Source organism: Rhipicephalus sanguineus, chromosome 9 (genome assembly GCF_013339695.2).
Source record: "Rhipicephalus sanguineus isolate Rsan-2018 chromosome 9, BIME_Rsan_1.4, whole genome shotgun sequence".
Taxonomy (NCBI): Eukaryota; Metazoa; Arthropoda; class Arachnida; order Ixodida; family Ixodidae; genus Rhipicephalus; species Rhipicephalus sanguineus.
Genome location: NC_051184.2, coordinates 25,290,841 through 25,307,865, shown reverse-complemented (window position 1 = coordinate 25,307,865; position 17,025 = coordinate 25,290,841). Strand labels below are relative to the sequence as shown.

The window sequence follows — 17,025 nt, the reverse complement described above, 5'->3', positions numbered from 1 at the left end:
CGGATACAACCGAAAACACGGAGCCTTAGTGATAGCTTATACATGTTATCAGTATGATATCACGGCGCGGCCCAGTGAGATAAACAACAAACCATGTTTGATCTTCCGCTGTAACATGTATTCAACTTATTGAGATTTTGAAGCTTCAGCCAGTCATTGCATGCTGATTTACGCGTTTTCCTGTAATCTTGCTATGATTTTGCAACGTGGGCTACTGAAGTGCACTCGGAGAAAGTTGCTACGTTAACATGTTGATTTAACAGATCCAAATGTATGATGAAGAGCTAGACGACTATGTTGATCTTGAGGAAGGAAGTGACGTCCCAAACAAGGCTAAAATAAAATTGGCGCGGAAACAAGGCCTTCATGTTGATGTGAGTACTGTTGCAGGTTGGCAATATCTTATTTGTTTTCTGCAATTCTAGGCAGGGGTTTTATCACGGTGTAATTTACAATGTGGAATGTTACAAAGAATTGGCATACAATATTTAGCGAGAACAGGATCAAACAAGCAAAATAAAATTTAGGAACTGAGTAAATTGTGGCAGGTGTACTTTTACAATATCCAATGCCAAAAAGCAAATGCCATAAATTTAAGGAAAACCAGACACTAACACAGTGGCTTTTGGCATTCGGTAGAATTGTCTGGCTTCATGTGTGTACATGGACTCACAATGTTAAAGCAATCAACAGCTCCTTTGCTGCAGTAGGCATTCACATCTTAGCTCTCTTTTTGTCTTCCCAGATGCCTATTAACCTACTTCGCGTTACCTCATGTTTGCTTTTTTAGGAGTTACAACATAAGTTTCCCTTTTGCAGGGTCCCAGCCCTACGTTGACTTTTGTGCAGAGTGCAGGAGGAGCTGTGGAAATGGCTGAGCAGAGGTATTGTTAGTAGTGAAAGTAAAAAGAAAAAAATAAAACTGACAGACATTTAGAGAATCAGTATTTGCTAATATTAAAGCACTCTGTATGTTATTTTGCAGTGCCGTGACAGAAAACGCACAAAACGTGCAGTCCATCCAGTCGGTGCCACTGGAAAAGGAACGGGATTTTTTAGATTTTGTGCTCTCTTCTTTGGGCACTACGACGAGGTGCTGAGGAGAAAAATACAAATAAATGGAGCTGTGCGCCGTGCCATAGTGGACAAGCTCTTTGCCGCATACATCAAGATCGCATGGTAAGCACTCCATGTATGCTTCTTTTCTTTAGCTATAATTTGGTAGTTTAACTATTCAATGGCTCAACTGCTCATCATGAATGAGCTGTAGGGAACTAAAATTGTATTATATAAGTTTTAGTGGTTGTCTTTGTTTCTCCTAGTTTGTAACAGCTGTGCACTTGTTGGTTGCAACCCTACTGTTGTCAATTGAGAGCCAAAAAAAAGTCTTGAGCATCGTTTGAGCATAACTTTGAAGTTATGAAATGTTCTTGTCGCTGATCTGGCAGTTAAGCAGCTTTGAGGCTGTATCAAGTCTGTGGAAGAACATTCAGAAGTGTGCTTGATTGTAAGCTCGAGCGCGCATGGGACCTTACAAAACTGTGATGCATGCTCTGCACACAGCAACAAGTGCATGGAAATGTCACATCGATTGTTTGGGTATTGCAGCTTGTATATGCTCTTCAGTGACCCCACCATTGTAGTTGTCCAGCAAAAATTGAGGCAATGTAACGAGTTGAGACTTCAGACTTTTGATGTTAGTGTTTTGTTACGACTTATTTCAGTGGCCGATGAAACACCGGGCTTCTGTTATCTGGGGTTAACTGAGTTTAATAACTATTAGGGTACAGGAATAGGCGAGGCTACATGGAGGTAGGAATGTAGAGAGAAGTGTTCAGAGGCGGAGAAGTGGCCCGCGAGCAAGAGGGCCAAACGAAATTTAATAAATCAGCTTGGAGTGGAGCCTCAAAGGGGAACTCCAGTGCATTTTCGACCATATTGAGATGGTGCCGTTTTCAAATAGTAATAGAAGTCCTGTATCAGCTAGGGTGGTTCATTTTGCTGAGAGACTCCTCAATAATTTTAAATAGACAATAAAAGATGAGTCAAAACTGAAACAGGGAGCTGCTCCGTGGTGGGTATGCGATGACGTCACGAAATGCGCTGCACGCTGCCACGACTAGCCAGGATGTAAACATAGCACACGTGCTTCTCCTATCGCATGAAAAGCAAGCTGGCAATGTCATCCGATGTGGAATCAAGCTGTGCCAGCCTGTCTGAACTTACCAGTGACAAGTTCAACGATGATCACAGCTACTATCTGAGCGCGGAAGCATCGCCTTTTGATTTCGACCCGCCGGCGCATGATGTAGCTGACATCCCCCGCATCGATCTCCTCGTTGCTCAATATTGTGCGTGCTTACTGTAAGACCCGATGTCAGCAACGACTAACATGCTGTGCAGCTGACAAAACCGAACAACTGTGCTCGCGTCGTCGCCACGTAGAAGAAAGCACACACTGCATGTGCTGGACGAGGCGGGGCTGGGAAAGAGTAGGCACGTTACGTTGGCATACACAGGGTAGCCCGCGTTTACAAGTGTGATTCCGGAATTGGCTACCATGTTTTAAAATTTGTTTTCTTGAAAACTAAATTACTCACGGTTGTACAATTTGCCACATATCATCAAAGTACCGAAGAGAACATATTTGAAAGTTTTATTGAAACTGGTAAATATCGAAAAATTGCCGGATTCCTTTTAAGCGTGACTTCTGAGATATGAAGGTGCTGAAGCACATCACAACCAGCATGTTGGGATCTATGTCATAATGACAACCACCATGTGCATGGATTGCCTACTTAAAGGAGTACTGACCCAGAATTTTGAAGGCGAGATAACTTGTGGTATAGATTTGTGTGGACACACATGCATCACCTACAAAATATCAATGGATAATACAGCCTAGAACTATTTAAAATCAATTTCAAAGTATGTGTCGTGGCACTGCAAGTGAAACGTGCCTCTGGTTTCCTTGTAAACAACCAACCGCCACCTGCGTCACGAGTTTGTGTTGGCTGCCGTTATCCTTGCGAGCGCTGTCTCCTAGCAGACCTTTTCAATGGAAAGAGGGGGCAGGCTTGCACGGGAGTACAAAGGCTGGTGTCCTTGCCTCGGCAGTGCATTTTTAGGGGGTCACGTATATTTCATTGAAGCCTTCGTTGAAAAGAGCTGTCAAGGCGGTGCTCACGTGCACGCGGTTTTTTGTCCTCACGTAGCCAACTTATGTTTACACGAAAACCACTCTAGGTCCCATCTCGCTCCGCACTCTCTGAAACGGAAACTGCGACTGGGCGGTATAAAACCCTTCCCAATAATTAACCGCTGTGCGCTCGAGCAAACGAGCTTTGCAGCCGTGATAAGTGGATTATTATCTACTTATTGCAACAGAAAAAAGAAGGTGCAAAATTTTTGTGTTGGTGCTCCTTTAAGAACTGTTTTAGGCAGCTAACAAGAAATATACGGTTATCAGCTTTACAGGCTTACCAAGATGGCTTTAGTGGCAAATAATGCTCACTCATAACAAATTTAAAGAAAATGAGATTTTATTGCAGTTGACCCCTAGTTGCACAGTGCAAGCAAGCTAGACAATCTGGTTGGATCGTTAGAAGACTGCTGCCTTGAGATTTTACAATGTTGTGGAGAATTTGAACATAAAAGGTTCACAGTAAAGAGTTTCTTACATTCACTAGCAAGCATTTCATAAGATAATGAAAGTAAATGGTAGCATGACCTAGGTTTGGCCCATGGTAATTAGTTAATTTTATAAATGGGTACCAAGAATATAGCGAGCCACTCGAGAGCATGCACTAAACCAAGGGAACTTTAGGTTCATGTTCACCAAAGTGGAAAAATTTAACAGCGTTGGTTGTGAAGTATTTGAGTATATGTATATAAAATACAGTTGAAACTCGACTTAATGAAGTGACGAAGGGGCTCGAATTATTTAATTGAATCAGGAAGTTTGTAAAATTGAGGGAGGGATTTTTCAGTCCTTTGAAATCTGAAATTGCAGCGTAGTGTCACCCAAAACCTACTGTGGCATTTTATTTGCCACTAATACACGTTTGCACATGGGAAAAGTCCGCGAGGGCAGTCCGAGCAGAAATTCGTCCGATGTGAGGGCGATACAGCGAGGAAGACGGCCACATGCAGCTACGCAAAGCTGCCGATATTCAAATACAGGGAGAACGAATGCATTTAATGTGTGAGCAGGCAGAGCAAGAAAGTTTTATAGACTATTGGTGCCATCTGCTGCATAAATTATTAAATAACAAACGTAACCACCGTGTTCGTGTGGGAGTATGTCTAGAGACAGCAAACGCTATCAGCCTCGCGCACTTTGATACGTAAAAGCGCTGCTGGCTGCAGCGTGCAGCCTTGTCAAAATAAAACTAGTCTGACTACCACGTTACTGATTTGGTTAATGGTCTAAAGGGGTACTCATACAGTAATTTTCAGTTGTTGTTTTCTTTGTGCCAAATGAAAAGCCAAGCCCTCAAGAGCCTAGAAGCCCATCTCGAAGAAATAATTATAGTATGTTTTTAAAAGCTAGTTTTGGTTCCTACTGTACCCGTGCGTCAAAACACGGTGTGAGCTTCTCCTCATGCTCTAGCACAAGATATCATGATATTTGCATGACCACTTCACCTCATGTGCTAGCACAAGATATCGTGATATTTTCATAACCACTTCACACCGTGGCTTCGTTGGTGTGGCACGAGTGATAATTTCGGGTGTTTCAGTGACACACAAGTGGCCATTTCGGAAATTTCGGTACCCGACATCATCACAACTAGCCAGACTGCTGCGTGTAGTCATCAAAATTAGTACTGTAGCCTGACGCCAAGCTAATGTCGATGCACCATGGGAAACTTGGAAGAATACCTGAAATTGACTGTTTATCCAAACAGTTGTGTCTTCTGAGGGAATATACGATACTTTCATCATTTTTCCATATTTTTGTTCAATATCTCCCCTTTAAGCCCCAAACTTAATATTGCTGAAGTTTTGCGGAGAAAAGTGGCATTTTGCCAGTGGTTTAGTATAATGCCATGTCTGTGGGCATTATACTAAATGCGAAAGAGGCAGTGGCCTAGCTTAATAATGCAACATGTATTACACATTGAAGTCTTTACACAAGAAGATCAATCATAAATAATAATATCTGGGGTCAGGCCCGTAGCCAGGAAATTTTTTCGAGGGAGGCCCACTTGCTGAAACCCTTGACTATTTGAGAAAAACGGCTATTTTCATGATTTATTTTTGATAAAACACGATGTGTCATCAAAATTTCGGGAGCCCCCCGCCCCCTGGCTACGAGCCTGTCTGGGGTCTTACGTTCCAAAACCACAATATGATTATGAGGGACGCTGTAGTGGAGGGCTCCGGAAATTTCGACCACCTGGGGTTCTTTAACACGCACTGACATCGCTCAGTACACGGGCCTCTACCATGTCGCCTCCACCGAAAAGCGATTGCCGTGGCCGAGATCAAACCAGCGACCTTCTGGAAGATTGATCATTTAAATGCACACTGAAAATAATTTCTATTGCGTAAAGGCCATATAATGCTTTAATAAAGATACGTACTAGCTGCTCTGACAAACTTGTTTTATAGAAGACTTGTATGAAGCCTTCAATGGTTGTTTTTAGCAATAAGCAAGGGGCTTCTGCGCTAATTCTGTTCATCTGAATGTGTCTGTAGTGTTTTTGTTCTTTTACTGTTTTGTTGTCCTTAGTTTGCTAGCATCTGTAATGCTCATTTATAGAGATTTTGTAAGATTTGTTTTTCTTCTAAGGCACATTATCTTGAGATTTTTTATGCACAAGAATATAAAGGTTCACATTTATTCAGTTCTCACTGGGGTTATTTCACTGCGTGTACAGGTACCCGTCCAGGCAGCTCTATCGGGTAGCTGCTGAGAGATTGGTCACCGCTCATCCACACCTTGCAGATAGGGTCGGTTGCAGCCTGGTAAGAGCATCGGACATCGCAGATTTTTTTTTCAATCTTTGCAATGCCACAAAACCTTACCACACTGTGTAGCTGCAGTTACTAGTTGCCATTTTACATTGTGGCTGTAAATTTTTCTGGTCATGTAAGAGCTGAGCATGATGTTGATCTCTGGTTCTTCTAATGAAGCATGTCTATCCCTAGCTGCTATTTTGGTGCAGATCAGTTATAAGGGGCAATCAAAGTTTGCATTAAAGGGACTGTCTACGGTCCTTCATCACTTTTCTGTTTTGTACCGCAATAGAAAGTGTACCATCTGAAGTGTCCGACCTTGCAGCGGTTTCTCTGGAAAGTGAGTAGAAATTTTTAAAACAGAATTTTTCGATCTGCGTTCGGTCTTCTTTCATTGGCGTGAAACATGCCCACAACACTGGTTGGTGGACGCGATGACGATTGTAGTGCCGGTAAAAATTAAAACCGAAAGCACATGTGGTTTCTGTAGGATTACTTTATTTTCGCTGAACACTATTGTAATTAATGGTAACAGGCGTTTTCAGTGCGCTAGCGGTAAATGAAGCCTTATTATACTATTACAGAACACTTGTTTTGCTGTAATCGCAGTCTATGCGTTTATTTTAGCACAGCTGCTGCAATCCAAGCCAAGTCGATCAATAAATGCGCGCCTTCACAGCGCACCACATGTGAGACATCCTAACAACAATACAGCAGCACAGTACGATCAGCGCAGAGAGCCGCATGGCCTACCGCATGAGTTGAAGCAGACGAAATCGAAGGTGGCGCCGCAAGCAGCGCCACCAGGCGCCTTTTTGGATGCGTGGGGGGAAAAAAAAGCAAAAAATTACTCTCTGACGCAACCGAAGGGTGCCTCAAGTGCGTAAAATACAATTTCAAGTTATACAAGTTTGTTTTTAAGCAAAATGAGTCTACCTGCATGGATTTCTTGTCATACCAGTAGATTGAACCACATCGCCGTTGGGTGACGCTAGCGGTCATTTTTTCACGATTTTCAACATCAAATTAAAAATATAATTCCTCTTTTATGGGGCAAAAGCATCCTCGTGGCTGCCGATGCAACGAATGATATTCTCATTTTCACCACAATCAGAAAATTTTTTCCGAGCGGTAGACAGACCCTTTAATAATGAAAAAAAAGGTGTGCCTGCTGGGGCAGTTTTGTGGTGAATGTGTACCATTGTTATGAACGAGAATGCAGAACTTGTGTCTCGTCTGTGGTGGGTACATTTCATTAAGGGTTAAAATGCAAAAGCCATTGCTCAGATTCAACCTTGATAAAGACCAGCAGATAATGAAGCCAAAGAAGGTATAGGGGGTGTTAACTGTACTGCTTTAAGTGCATTGTGGTAACGCAATATAGTAGATGCGAAGAAAGTAAAGTGGACAAAAGGCAACTTGCCGCTGGCAGGGACCGAACCTGTAGCCTTCGTGTAATGCGCCCCGATGCTCTACCAATGTAGACAGACGTTAAAAAACACCAGGGGGTTCAAATTAATCTGGACTCCCCACCATTTGGGTGTGCCACATAATAATATTGCGGTTTGGACGCATCAAACTGCAACATTTAGTTTAATTTTCATAAATTTTAGGTGGGAATATGCCCTGCATTATGCCAGCCTGCTTTGCTATTTTTACAACATCTGTCTGCCAGTCTACAAGCAATGACGCATCCACTCGTGCATAAAGTTTTGCTACGTCATTAAGTGACAGTTGACCACCTAATTCTTTGTCTCAGCTTTTCAAGTACAATGATATAGCCTTCACCATTTCAGGAGTGTCATAAGCTGGAGCGCCACCACACATTTAGCAGTTTGCCACAGACATTCTTGAAACAAGGACCCTTCAAATTGCAGATCAAATTGCTGTTTATGATTTAACCTGTTTTTTTTATAGGTGCTGCCATTTTTTTGTTTTGATGCTTTAGGTGGGATCTACGGCAACATGTAGAGCAAAATTTGTATTTATGTTGATACAGAAGTGACGTGCGCTCTCATTTTGGTGAAAATATCGTGTGGACATTCCAAATTTATGATACATTTGCAATGAAAATTTCAGAATGCTCGTCATAGCGGTACAGTCATACTCAGTGCAGGAAAATGAAGGACGATAGATGGGCTAGCTAGTTGATATGTGATGAACCCAATGTAGCTCTTAAAGCAATGCTTAACAAAAATAGGTAAAAAATGACAAAATACCACTTGAAAGGCGCTAGTGTTCAGATAAACAGTTTATTTCACATATTTTAAACAGTTGTGTGTAGTTTTGGTGGATTAACAGTGCGTGACAGCTGCACGTCAGAGTGAGAGGGGCACATCGACGGCTGCGAGATTAAATGCCTCCCTGGCGAATGCAGGGTGCATGTTTTCCTGTTCTGCTACCTCCCTTTTTCCGCCTCTCATCTGCATCGCACTCAGCGGCTTTCACAAAGGCACTGAGGTGTGCCACACCCGTTCGGGCCTTTACCCCAACCAAGAGCATTGTTCGCTGTCGGTGCCGATCATACGGGCTCTAGGAACCATAGTGAAAGCAGAGCCAGGTGAGAGATGCAGGCAACGGCTGGCAAAGTTGGCACTCCCATTGCCAGGGGCGTTAAGCATCACCTCCTCTAGTTCACAGCATGGCCACTGCACAGAGCAGTTTGTGAAAAACTCATTCAATTCATTCTTTTCCATTAGTTTCTGCCTGAAATGAAGGTTGTGGCTACAGAATGCGGCACCCAATCTTTCAGTATGGCTGAGAATCTAGGGGGCAAAAATTTTGTTCAGTGTTTCTTTCAGCAACATAAAACCGTGCATACTGGGCCCTACATGGTGTCTGATTCATTAGTTCTGTTCAAGTTTGGTGCTATAATGGTGCAGTCAGCTATATCATTTGTGTAGTTAGTTCCGTGTGTACACCTGCAACACTGATGAATTTTTCAATGATTGTTATTAATGTATGTGTTTAAAACATTACAGGAATCATGGGTGATGGCCCTGAGGAACAAGTTCCAACAACACAGGAAAAAAGCTACAAAACTGCTTGGAGGAAATGCTAATTCAAAAGAAATGCTGTCTGCCAAAGCAAATGCAGGCACCATCTGAAGAAGTGGCAAACAACAAATTGTGCCGTCTTTTTGTGAGTTGCTTTGAAAAATATTTCTTACATCTTCTGATGGTATCTTGGTCTAGCAGCTGCCGTACCACTCGTGCTGCGCTATTATTTAGTGCTGTGTGGCAGCAGATTTCTTAAATAACTAAAGTGACAAATGCAGGAAAAATAAATTAGTTACATTGTGCAATAAAGGCTCATCAATTTGGATATCATCAGACCGAAAAAAAATACAACAGAGTGCCATGTTATTGAAAGTATCAAGAAAAAAATAAACAAATGCCTGTTACGTTAATACACTTTCATTTTCTGATAAATAAGTACATCCTGTATTTCTTTGCATAAGAGCAGTGTAAAAGCCGCATTAGTCATCCTGTGACTGCATTCACATTGGCACAAGACTCCAGTGTTTAATTAGGCTGAAGTGTGCTCTACACCCCTCCCTTATAACGTACCGCCGCCACCACCAACACCACCACGTATGTGACGGTACTTTTTTCTCTGATAAAATGTTTGGCAACTGATTGTTTGTTCATCGCGATATAGCAATCAAGTTTTATGCCAGCATGAGGACTGCGGCTGAAAGCTCTTGGCATTCAACAGCTTCTGCGTTGTTTGAGTTTTGTGGCTTTGCGCGCGCAATAAAGTCCAAAGCTGCTGAGTGCCGAATTTGCATGCGGAGAATACACTAAAGAATGTTACGTATCATATTCTCAGTGTCACATCGTAGCGTGCGATGTTGTGAATATCACACGTAGCATTTGTAAGGGTATTGCTCCGGGGTCGAGCAATGCGAAATGTGAGTCACACCGTGGCGTGCGCTTCGTTTCAATAAAACCGAGATCCTTGCTCTAACATAAGTGCCGACTTTACCTCAGGCCCATTAAACGTCAATGTAGTCAGCCTGCCCAGTAAGAGCACGATTTGCACACAACTACTTTATTTACGAAAACGTGGCAGTCCACCTCGTAATGCTTCACACAAAGCCGAAAAAATGCAGCATAGACAGCTGCTTGCTGTCTGCTTCGCATGAAACAGATTCCCGTAATGTGTGGGACCTGCTGAATTTTTGGATGAGTGATTGTCTGCATTCTTGTAGTTGCACTGCACCATTTCATTTTATTTTTCTTGCATTTCAGGACTGCAGCCATCTTACTACATATGGAGAAACCGTTGAGTCCTTGCAAATTCATAACGAAAGGCTCCAGAATAATGCAGCCTGCCACGATGAAGCAACAGGAAGGCCAAGGTTGCGGGCAACAGCACTGGACAGGCTTAAAGAGCTTCGCAGCCTCACCCTGTCGGATGCTCTTTTACTGTTTCCATTTCTTGGAACTGAGGCATTGGTAAGTTCGAGCAAGACCCTTTGCTTTCTTTTTTGTTTGTCTGTTTTAGTGGCTCCTGTGTATCTCAGGCAGTAATTGCAGTGTCATTTTTATCACAGGATAACATTGTTTTGGCTGCAGTGATGAAATCTGATATGAAAACTGAATGGTACTTCGGGATGAGTACTGGGTCAAACCTTCTCAATAGTGATAAAGGATGTAGACCAGAGCACAACAATCGACCGATACTGCAACGCATTAGTAAAAAACAGAATCATGGTTTAGGAAATAGAGTACCTAGCGTTCATCCAATCACCAAGACATGTGCTTCAGTCAGTGCAGCAATGTGGATAAGTCCAAATATTCATACAACTTCATTTGTCTTGTAAATGTGGGATATCTTCAACTCCTTAAAATACTGGCTGATATATTTATTGGCTGTTCATGCAAGGCGAAAACAATGATGCCAAAGAAGGGATTAGGAAACTGTCATTTGAAATAAGCTAAAGTGCAGTCAAACTGGATGAAAAGGCAGCTTTCTGCAAGTAGCAGCCAAATGCACATTGTTCAAATTCGTGTTGTGCTTTACTGAAATATCCACCGTGTTCAGGTTCTCCAGTTTACTTTATTGCTATCCTCCTGTCAATAATACCAAGGATGAATCCTCATTTGGCATTAATACTGCCAACTTTGACGATTGAATATATAATAAGCAAGGAGGAGACCAGGAGCTTGAACGTTTATTTGCAACTGTAAAAATGCAGTCAGTGAATCCAAGCGAATCATGGTTACACGATTATGTATGATTGATAGTTAAATACAATAATTAATAGTGAAATGAAAGTATATAAAAATGCTGATGCATGCGCGACCTGAGCCCAGTTCCTATCCTATTATTCACCTGCTTGGCGTGTACTACATGTTTGTGTGGTGGATGCAGCTTCCACTTGCAGCATGTTTTCTTTCTGTGCGCTATTTTAAATGCAACGCATTTCTTCGCGAACCACAGGCACTTTGACTGTTTCATCTGCCTATCTATCTACCCACCCCCCTATGTCGTGGTACTCTTGTGATCATGTCTCTTTGGTAGACACTAAAATTGGCATTGGAAGACATGAGTGTATGAAAAGTACGGTTCATCGGTAATGACAAGAATAATGTGAGCTCATGGTTCTATGTAACATTGTCACTCATGTTACAACGTAGATGTCACTTTCATTGCAATGAAGTCCACACTGCGTTGTGATGACTGGCATATTTGAGCAATGCTTGACCGTACCTTGCCGAGTCGCAGGAGTACATATGTAATGGTTACGACGCTGTTTAAAAGTGGATCGCAGGCACTGCAACCATAATTAGCATTGCCCTGACATGATGCTTCTGCAGCGTCTTTTTCCAAAAGAGCTTGGAGCACTGGTGTCTCTGGTAGAATACTTAAATGCTGTGCAGAATGCCTGGGTTTGATTCTGGCTCAAGCCTTGAATGCCGGCACATGGTTTTCTCTTTAGCACTATCATGTTAACATTTCCAAAGCCTATTCTCACTGTCGCTAGTAAAGACAGTGTATCACCTGTGATACCACAGGCTGTGGTATGCAGGCATATGCCACATGTTGCTGGTGGGAAGAGTTTAATGAGGTACAGTAAAAGCTTGTTAATTCAAACTTGGTTCATTCGAACTTACTGCTAATTTGAACCGACGCCCTGGTCCCGGCACAGCCCTATGTATTTCTATCGGGGAAAACTCCCGATAATTCGAACGCGTTGGTATCTACAACGGTGAATTCAAACTGGGAGCCCTCTGGCTTTCGTTCCTCCTCACAGAAATCGGCCCAGAATGATCACCCAAATTACTCATTACTTTCATCTGTAAAACAAGTGTAGTGATTGATTTGCATGTATGATTTTATGGTTGCAAATGTCGTCTGTCTGCTGCTACTGCTGTATGGGTGGCATGGCCCAGTCAGGCAGTGTTTGCCTTCAGCCGTGTCCCCTTGGACAATTTCAATATTGTTCTATAAGTAAACTAAGAAAGAAAGACCTTAAATTTTGATTGTGTTAACTGTGCCATGTAAAGAATGCGTTTTGGAGCACAAATAGCTTCGTATATTTTGGCATTAAGGCTCACTGCTCACGTGAATGCAAGTCCCTGCTTGTTTCTGGCATATCACTGACTGATCAATAAATTCCGTTGGTTGTTTGAGCATGAACTTAACTTACGAAATTACCTGCCACAAATGTGTAATATCGCCTAATTTGCGGGAAGGAGTCCAGAGGTGGCTTCTCTGGGTTCTCTCCACACGGTGTGGCACGATATCTGTTCAATCTAGTGCCCGCACGCTAATTCGAACTCCGCTTAGTTGGAACGGTTTTATAGTCCCCTTTGAGTTTGAATTAACGTGCTTTTACTGTAGTTGACCAGTCATCACATTATTCGGGACAACAGCTGTGACATCAGAACATTTAACTGGCCAAGTTAGTGCACTTCCATCTTGAACGAATAAACAGTGCGAAAGAACAAGGACGAATGAAAGAAACGACAGACAACGGTGCTAACTCACAACTAAAAGCGTTATTCTGCAATGAACGGAATAAATTAGCAACTGGAGAAGGATTATAAACAATCATCATGAATGCACAAGGTAACAAAAGTAACAAAAGATATCCAAGTGGCTGATTATGCATGAACATGAGGCAAACTATTCCTGAGATATGACACATCTGCCTGTGATAAGGCTATCGAAGGTTGGCTGATGCACTTGTGACCTTCCAGTGAAATGTAAAAGGCTTCCATGATTTCTCGCATGTGCTGATCCCTATGGCGATGCGAAATTTCTGTCCTATCTAAACATGGATTACAAGCACTTTTGCGACAATGAAGAGCCAAATGAGAACCTGTGCCATTTTTAGCTTCTTTTGTTTGTCCTTGTTCTTTGGTGCTGTTTATTCACTCAAGACATCAGCTGAGCTGTGAATCGTGTCTGTCATATACTCACGGTTTCATATGCTAATTTCGGTATGTGCCACGGTAAGGAGATGACCACGAGAGCGCCCTGGCATACGCGGCTTAATATATAGATAAGCAGAAAGAAGCAGTTAAAGTGCATTTGGTTTGCTGAGAAATGCTTTGTATTTAATAGATATTTGCCTGCTTCCTTGGCCCTCACTGGCACAGGATGACATTCCCAGAGTTAATTGAACATATATCCCAAGGAAACTAAAGGATGGCTGCTGCAGTAGATTGTGCGTGTATCTCACCTGTAGCAAGTCCTTTTTTGTGCACATTCATTTTCCTTTCTCTCACTGCACTGTTTTTGTTCTTATGGTTGTAACAAATAGACCTCAACCCTTGTTCTGTCTGGCATATCAGCTTCAATAAGTGTCATTAGCTGTGCAATTACTTGGAAATACTTTGGGAACGATCTTTCTTATCTTTTTTTGCCAGCTACTTTCAGAGTTTGAACTCTTTTTCCAAAGAAGTGTGGTCCATGAAATGAAGAGTGGCTTCATGATGCTCAGTTACGTTATTCTCAACTTTGGGGAAGCAGATGAAGTGGCAGAAAACTAGAAAGGATCACCCCTCATGCCTCGCTGACCTTATCAGAACAGGCTGTTCTTCTGCATAGTTCTAAGGAATATTTTTTTTGTTTGGTTCAGCATTATCGACACTAAAAGTTACATTACGCTTAACAGCATTCTTTTTTTTCTTCAATCATAGGAACAAGCCCTGCTCACACCTTGCCTTGTGGAGAAAGGACTTACTCTACACATTGACGGGGAGCCCGTTTTGAGTGTGCCATCACTTCTTGCAGGAATGGCGTGCCTGTTTGCATCGTTTTGGGTATTCCATGTGGAATACCCAAAAAAAGGCACACAAAATGCTCACATTCTTTGAGCACGCGTTCCTACACCTTTCACGCATGAAGCCGAGTGTCAAAGCTCTGGAACTTATGAATTTTTTTTAATGAGTAACATTAATTTAGTTTCACAATTGTAGTTTTGTAGTTTTCTTCAAGTACGTTGTGCAAGCTGGCATTTTGGACTTCTGTGCCTTGAGAAGAGGTGAAAAAAAAAGTATGACAGACAAATGTTAATATTGCATTTTTTTGTGCAAGGTTTTTTTTTTTTCTTAAACCTTGGCCATGTGTCGCATGTGGAATACGGCGTGCACTTGTACAACCAATGTGTACATTTTTTTATTGCAATATTGCAAACAAGTTCTGTGGTATCCCGCAAGGTGGAGGAAAGATTAAGAAAGGGAAAATAGACAACCACCTGTTTGTAGCATGAAGCCACAAGAAAATTCATGCAGCTTTCTTAGGGAAAAAAAAGCTTCTTCGTTGCCGAAAAATTCGTCCTAGTTCGGGGTCCCGGACCAGGACGAATTTTTCGGCAACGAGGAAGCTTTTCTTTCGGCTAAATCCATATGGATTGCCTTGTGGCTTCGTGCTACAAACGGGTGGTTATCTGTTTTCTCTTTCTTAACCTTTCCTCCACCTTGCGGGATTCCACAGAACTCATAGCTTTTTAGTTGCTGAAAAATTTTTCCTGGTCCGGGGTCTGGGACCCCAGAAAAGAACGAATTTTTCGGCAACTAAAAAGCTTTTCTTTCTGAGAAATCCATATGGATTTCCTTGTCGCTTCAGGCTACAAATGGGTGATTGTCTATTTCCCCTTTCTTAAAATTTTTTTTTATTATTAAACCATGCCTGGCAGCATTTATAAAAATAATTTTCATTTTGTGATGTCAACAATGTGCCCATGGCCTCGCAGGTTGGCTACTTGCTCTAAAATGTTTTATCCACCATTGCAATTTTGAGATGGGCCACCCAGGTCTTGAGTATTCAGTGAGAAAGCCTAGTCACTTTTGAATGTTGTGACATCATGAGTGATAAAATGGTGACTACAGGTACCTTATTTGCATTTGTATTGTTTGTGTATGGTATATGTGGTAGCCATATATTATAGGTTATATTTAAGGTATCCATGTTTACAAGTTTGTCAGTCTTTTTGTCATGAAACAAATGTGATCAGTTGACCTGTCTCAATATATTTTTAAGGTATCCATGATTTATTTCACTGTGCTAAGTCATGGTGAACAGAATAATTGCAGCCGTGAAAATTGCTGTTAAATTTAGTTGGCAGCACAGATCTCTAGTCATGTGTGAAAGTGCTACTTCGTATGCTAGCTCGTCGCATAACGTTGGACTTGTGGAAGTCATCATCTACATTTACAAGTGCACGGCTGCATGCCTTGGACCCTGATCTTGAATTACGCATCCCGTCCACCTTATCACGACGTGACGCTACCCTGCTGGTCCGTCTATGGCTTGGAGTGGCCTTCTCAAATGACTATTCGTATATTATTGGAATGGCTGAGAGCCCGTCGTGTGAAGTCTGCGGGTGCAGCGAAACAGTCGCGCACCTTCTCTGTGAGTGCACCCGCTTCAGCTCCGAAAGAACGGCCCTCTGAGCCGCATTAGGCCAGCTGGACAACCGCCCTCTCACGGAGAACAAAATCCTAGGGCCCTGGCCTACCCGGTCTTCAGCGCAAGCCGCTCTGAGGGCGTTGTTGAGGTTTCTCCACGCAACCGGACTCAATGTCAAACTGTGACTGCTGGAAGAAAATGGTGCTGTGTAGTACTTGGACTGCGGTTATGACTTCGTTTTGTTTTGTTTCGTTGTCGTTGTATTTTGTCGCGTGCTGTCGTCACAAACTCTTCTTCTTCTCTTTCATTCTTTTACATCCCCTTTCCCCTTCCCACGTGCAGGGTAGCAAACCGGAAACTGCTTCTGGTTAACCTCCCTGTCTTTCCTTTCTCCCTCTTCTCTCTCTCTCTCTTTACACATAGTACTGCGCAATTAGCTGTTTTGAATGTGTGATATCTGATAGGGCCACCTTCTTTTGCATTTATATGGGCTTATCATTTACTTAAGGCACTGCTATACAATACCTGCATTTTGTATGTTTCTGTCCGCAGAAGTGCTCACTGCCGGAAATTCAACACTAGACTTGTATTATATATGCTATTGGACATTTACCTACAATAAATATTTTTGTCAATGCTTGGTGTGTGTCTTCTCCAACGGCGCAAGCAGGAACCCTTTCGGAAGTTCTGCGTCGCCACTTCTGCTGAAAAGCCCCCCTCCCCCCAAAGCTTTTATTAATGTCTAAATTGTCGAGATACAGTTTTGCAAGAATGCTAGCATGGCTTCAGTTTTCGCGAGACTGTATTTTGGCAATTTAGAAATGGCATAGAAGCTCTAGAGGGAGTTATGCAGCAAAGGTTACTCCCGTTTACTACCGCAAGCACTCCCCAGAGGAGTAAACTAAAGCACCCTAAAAGCACCGAATTCACTCCCAAACTTAAGAAAAAACAAAACAAAAACGTGCTCGCTTAATAACAAAAACTCCCATTTCCCCCCCTAGAAACGACTGCATTACGCCTTAAGTGCTCCCTAATAAGAACGATAAAACCCCCCATTGTGCCTCGCAAAATATTTTATTGGTGCACAAAGGGAGTAAAACATACGCCCGACGTAAGCCCTATAAATGCCCATCTAAGGGAGTTATATGCCACCATTATTACACCGAAAAACCTCCCTAATGAGAACGACATAAC

General features: G+C 42.4%; 1 protein-coding gene and 1 long non-coding RNA gene across 6 annotated transcripts in view; both read left to right on the top strand.

Moving 5' to 3' along the window:
* LOC119404786 (neprilysin-1) overlaps window positions 1-17,025 on the top strand; it is a 104,861-nt gene that overhangs the window by 19,711 nt on the left and 68,125 nt on the right. The window lies entirely within an intron of this gene.
* LOC119404788 (uncharacterized) lies at window positions 820-15,728 on the top strand. Its single transcript, XR_005186368.2, has 6 exons — window positions 820-884; window positions 986-1,179; window positions 5,886-5,973; window positions 8,946-9,105; window positions 10,218-10,424; window positions 14,121-15,728. It is a non-coding gene; the product is annotated as an uncharacterized LOC119404788 (long non-coding RNA).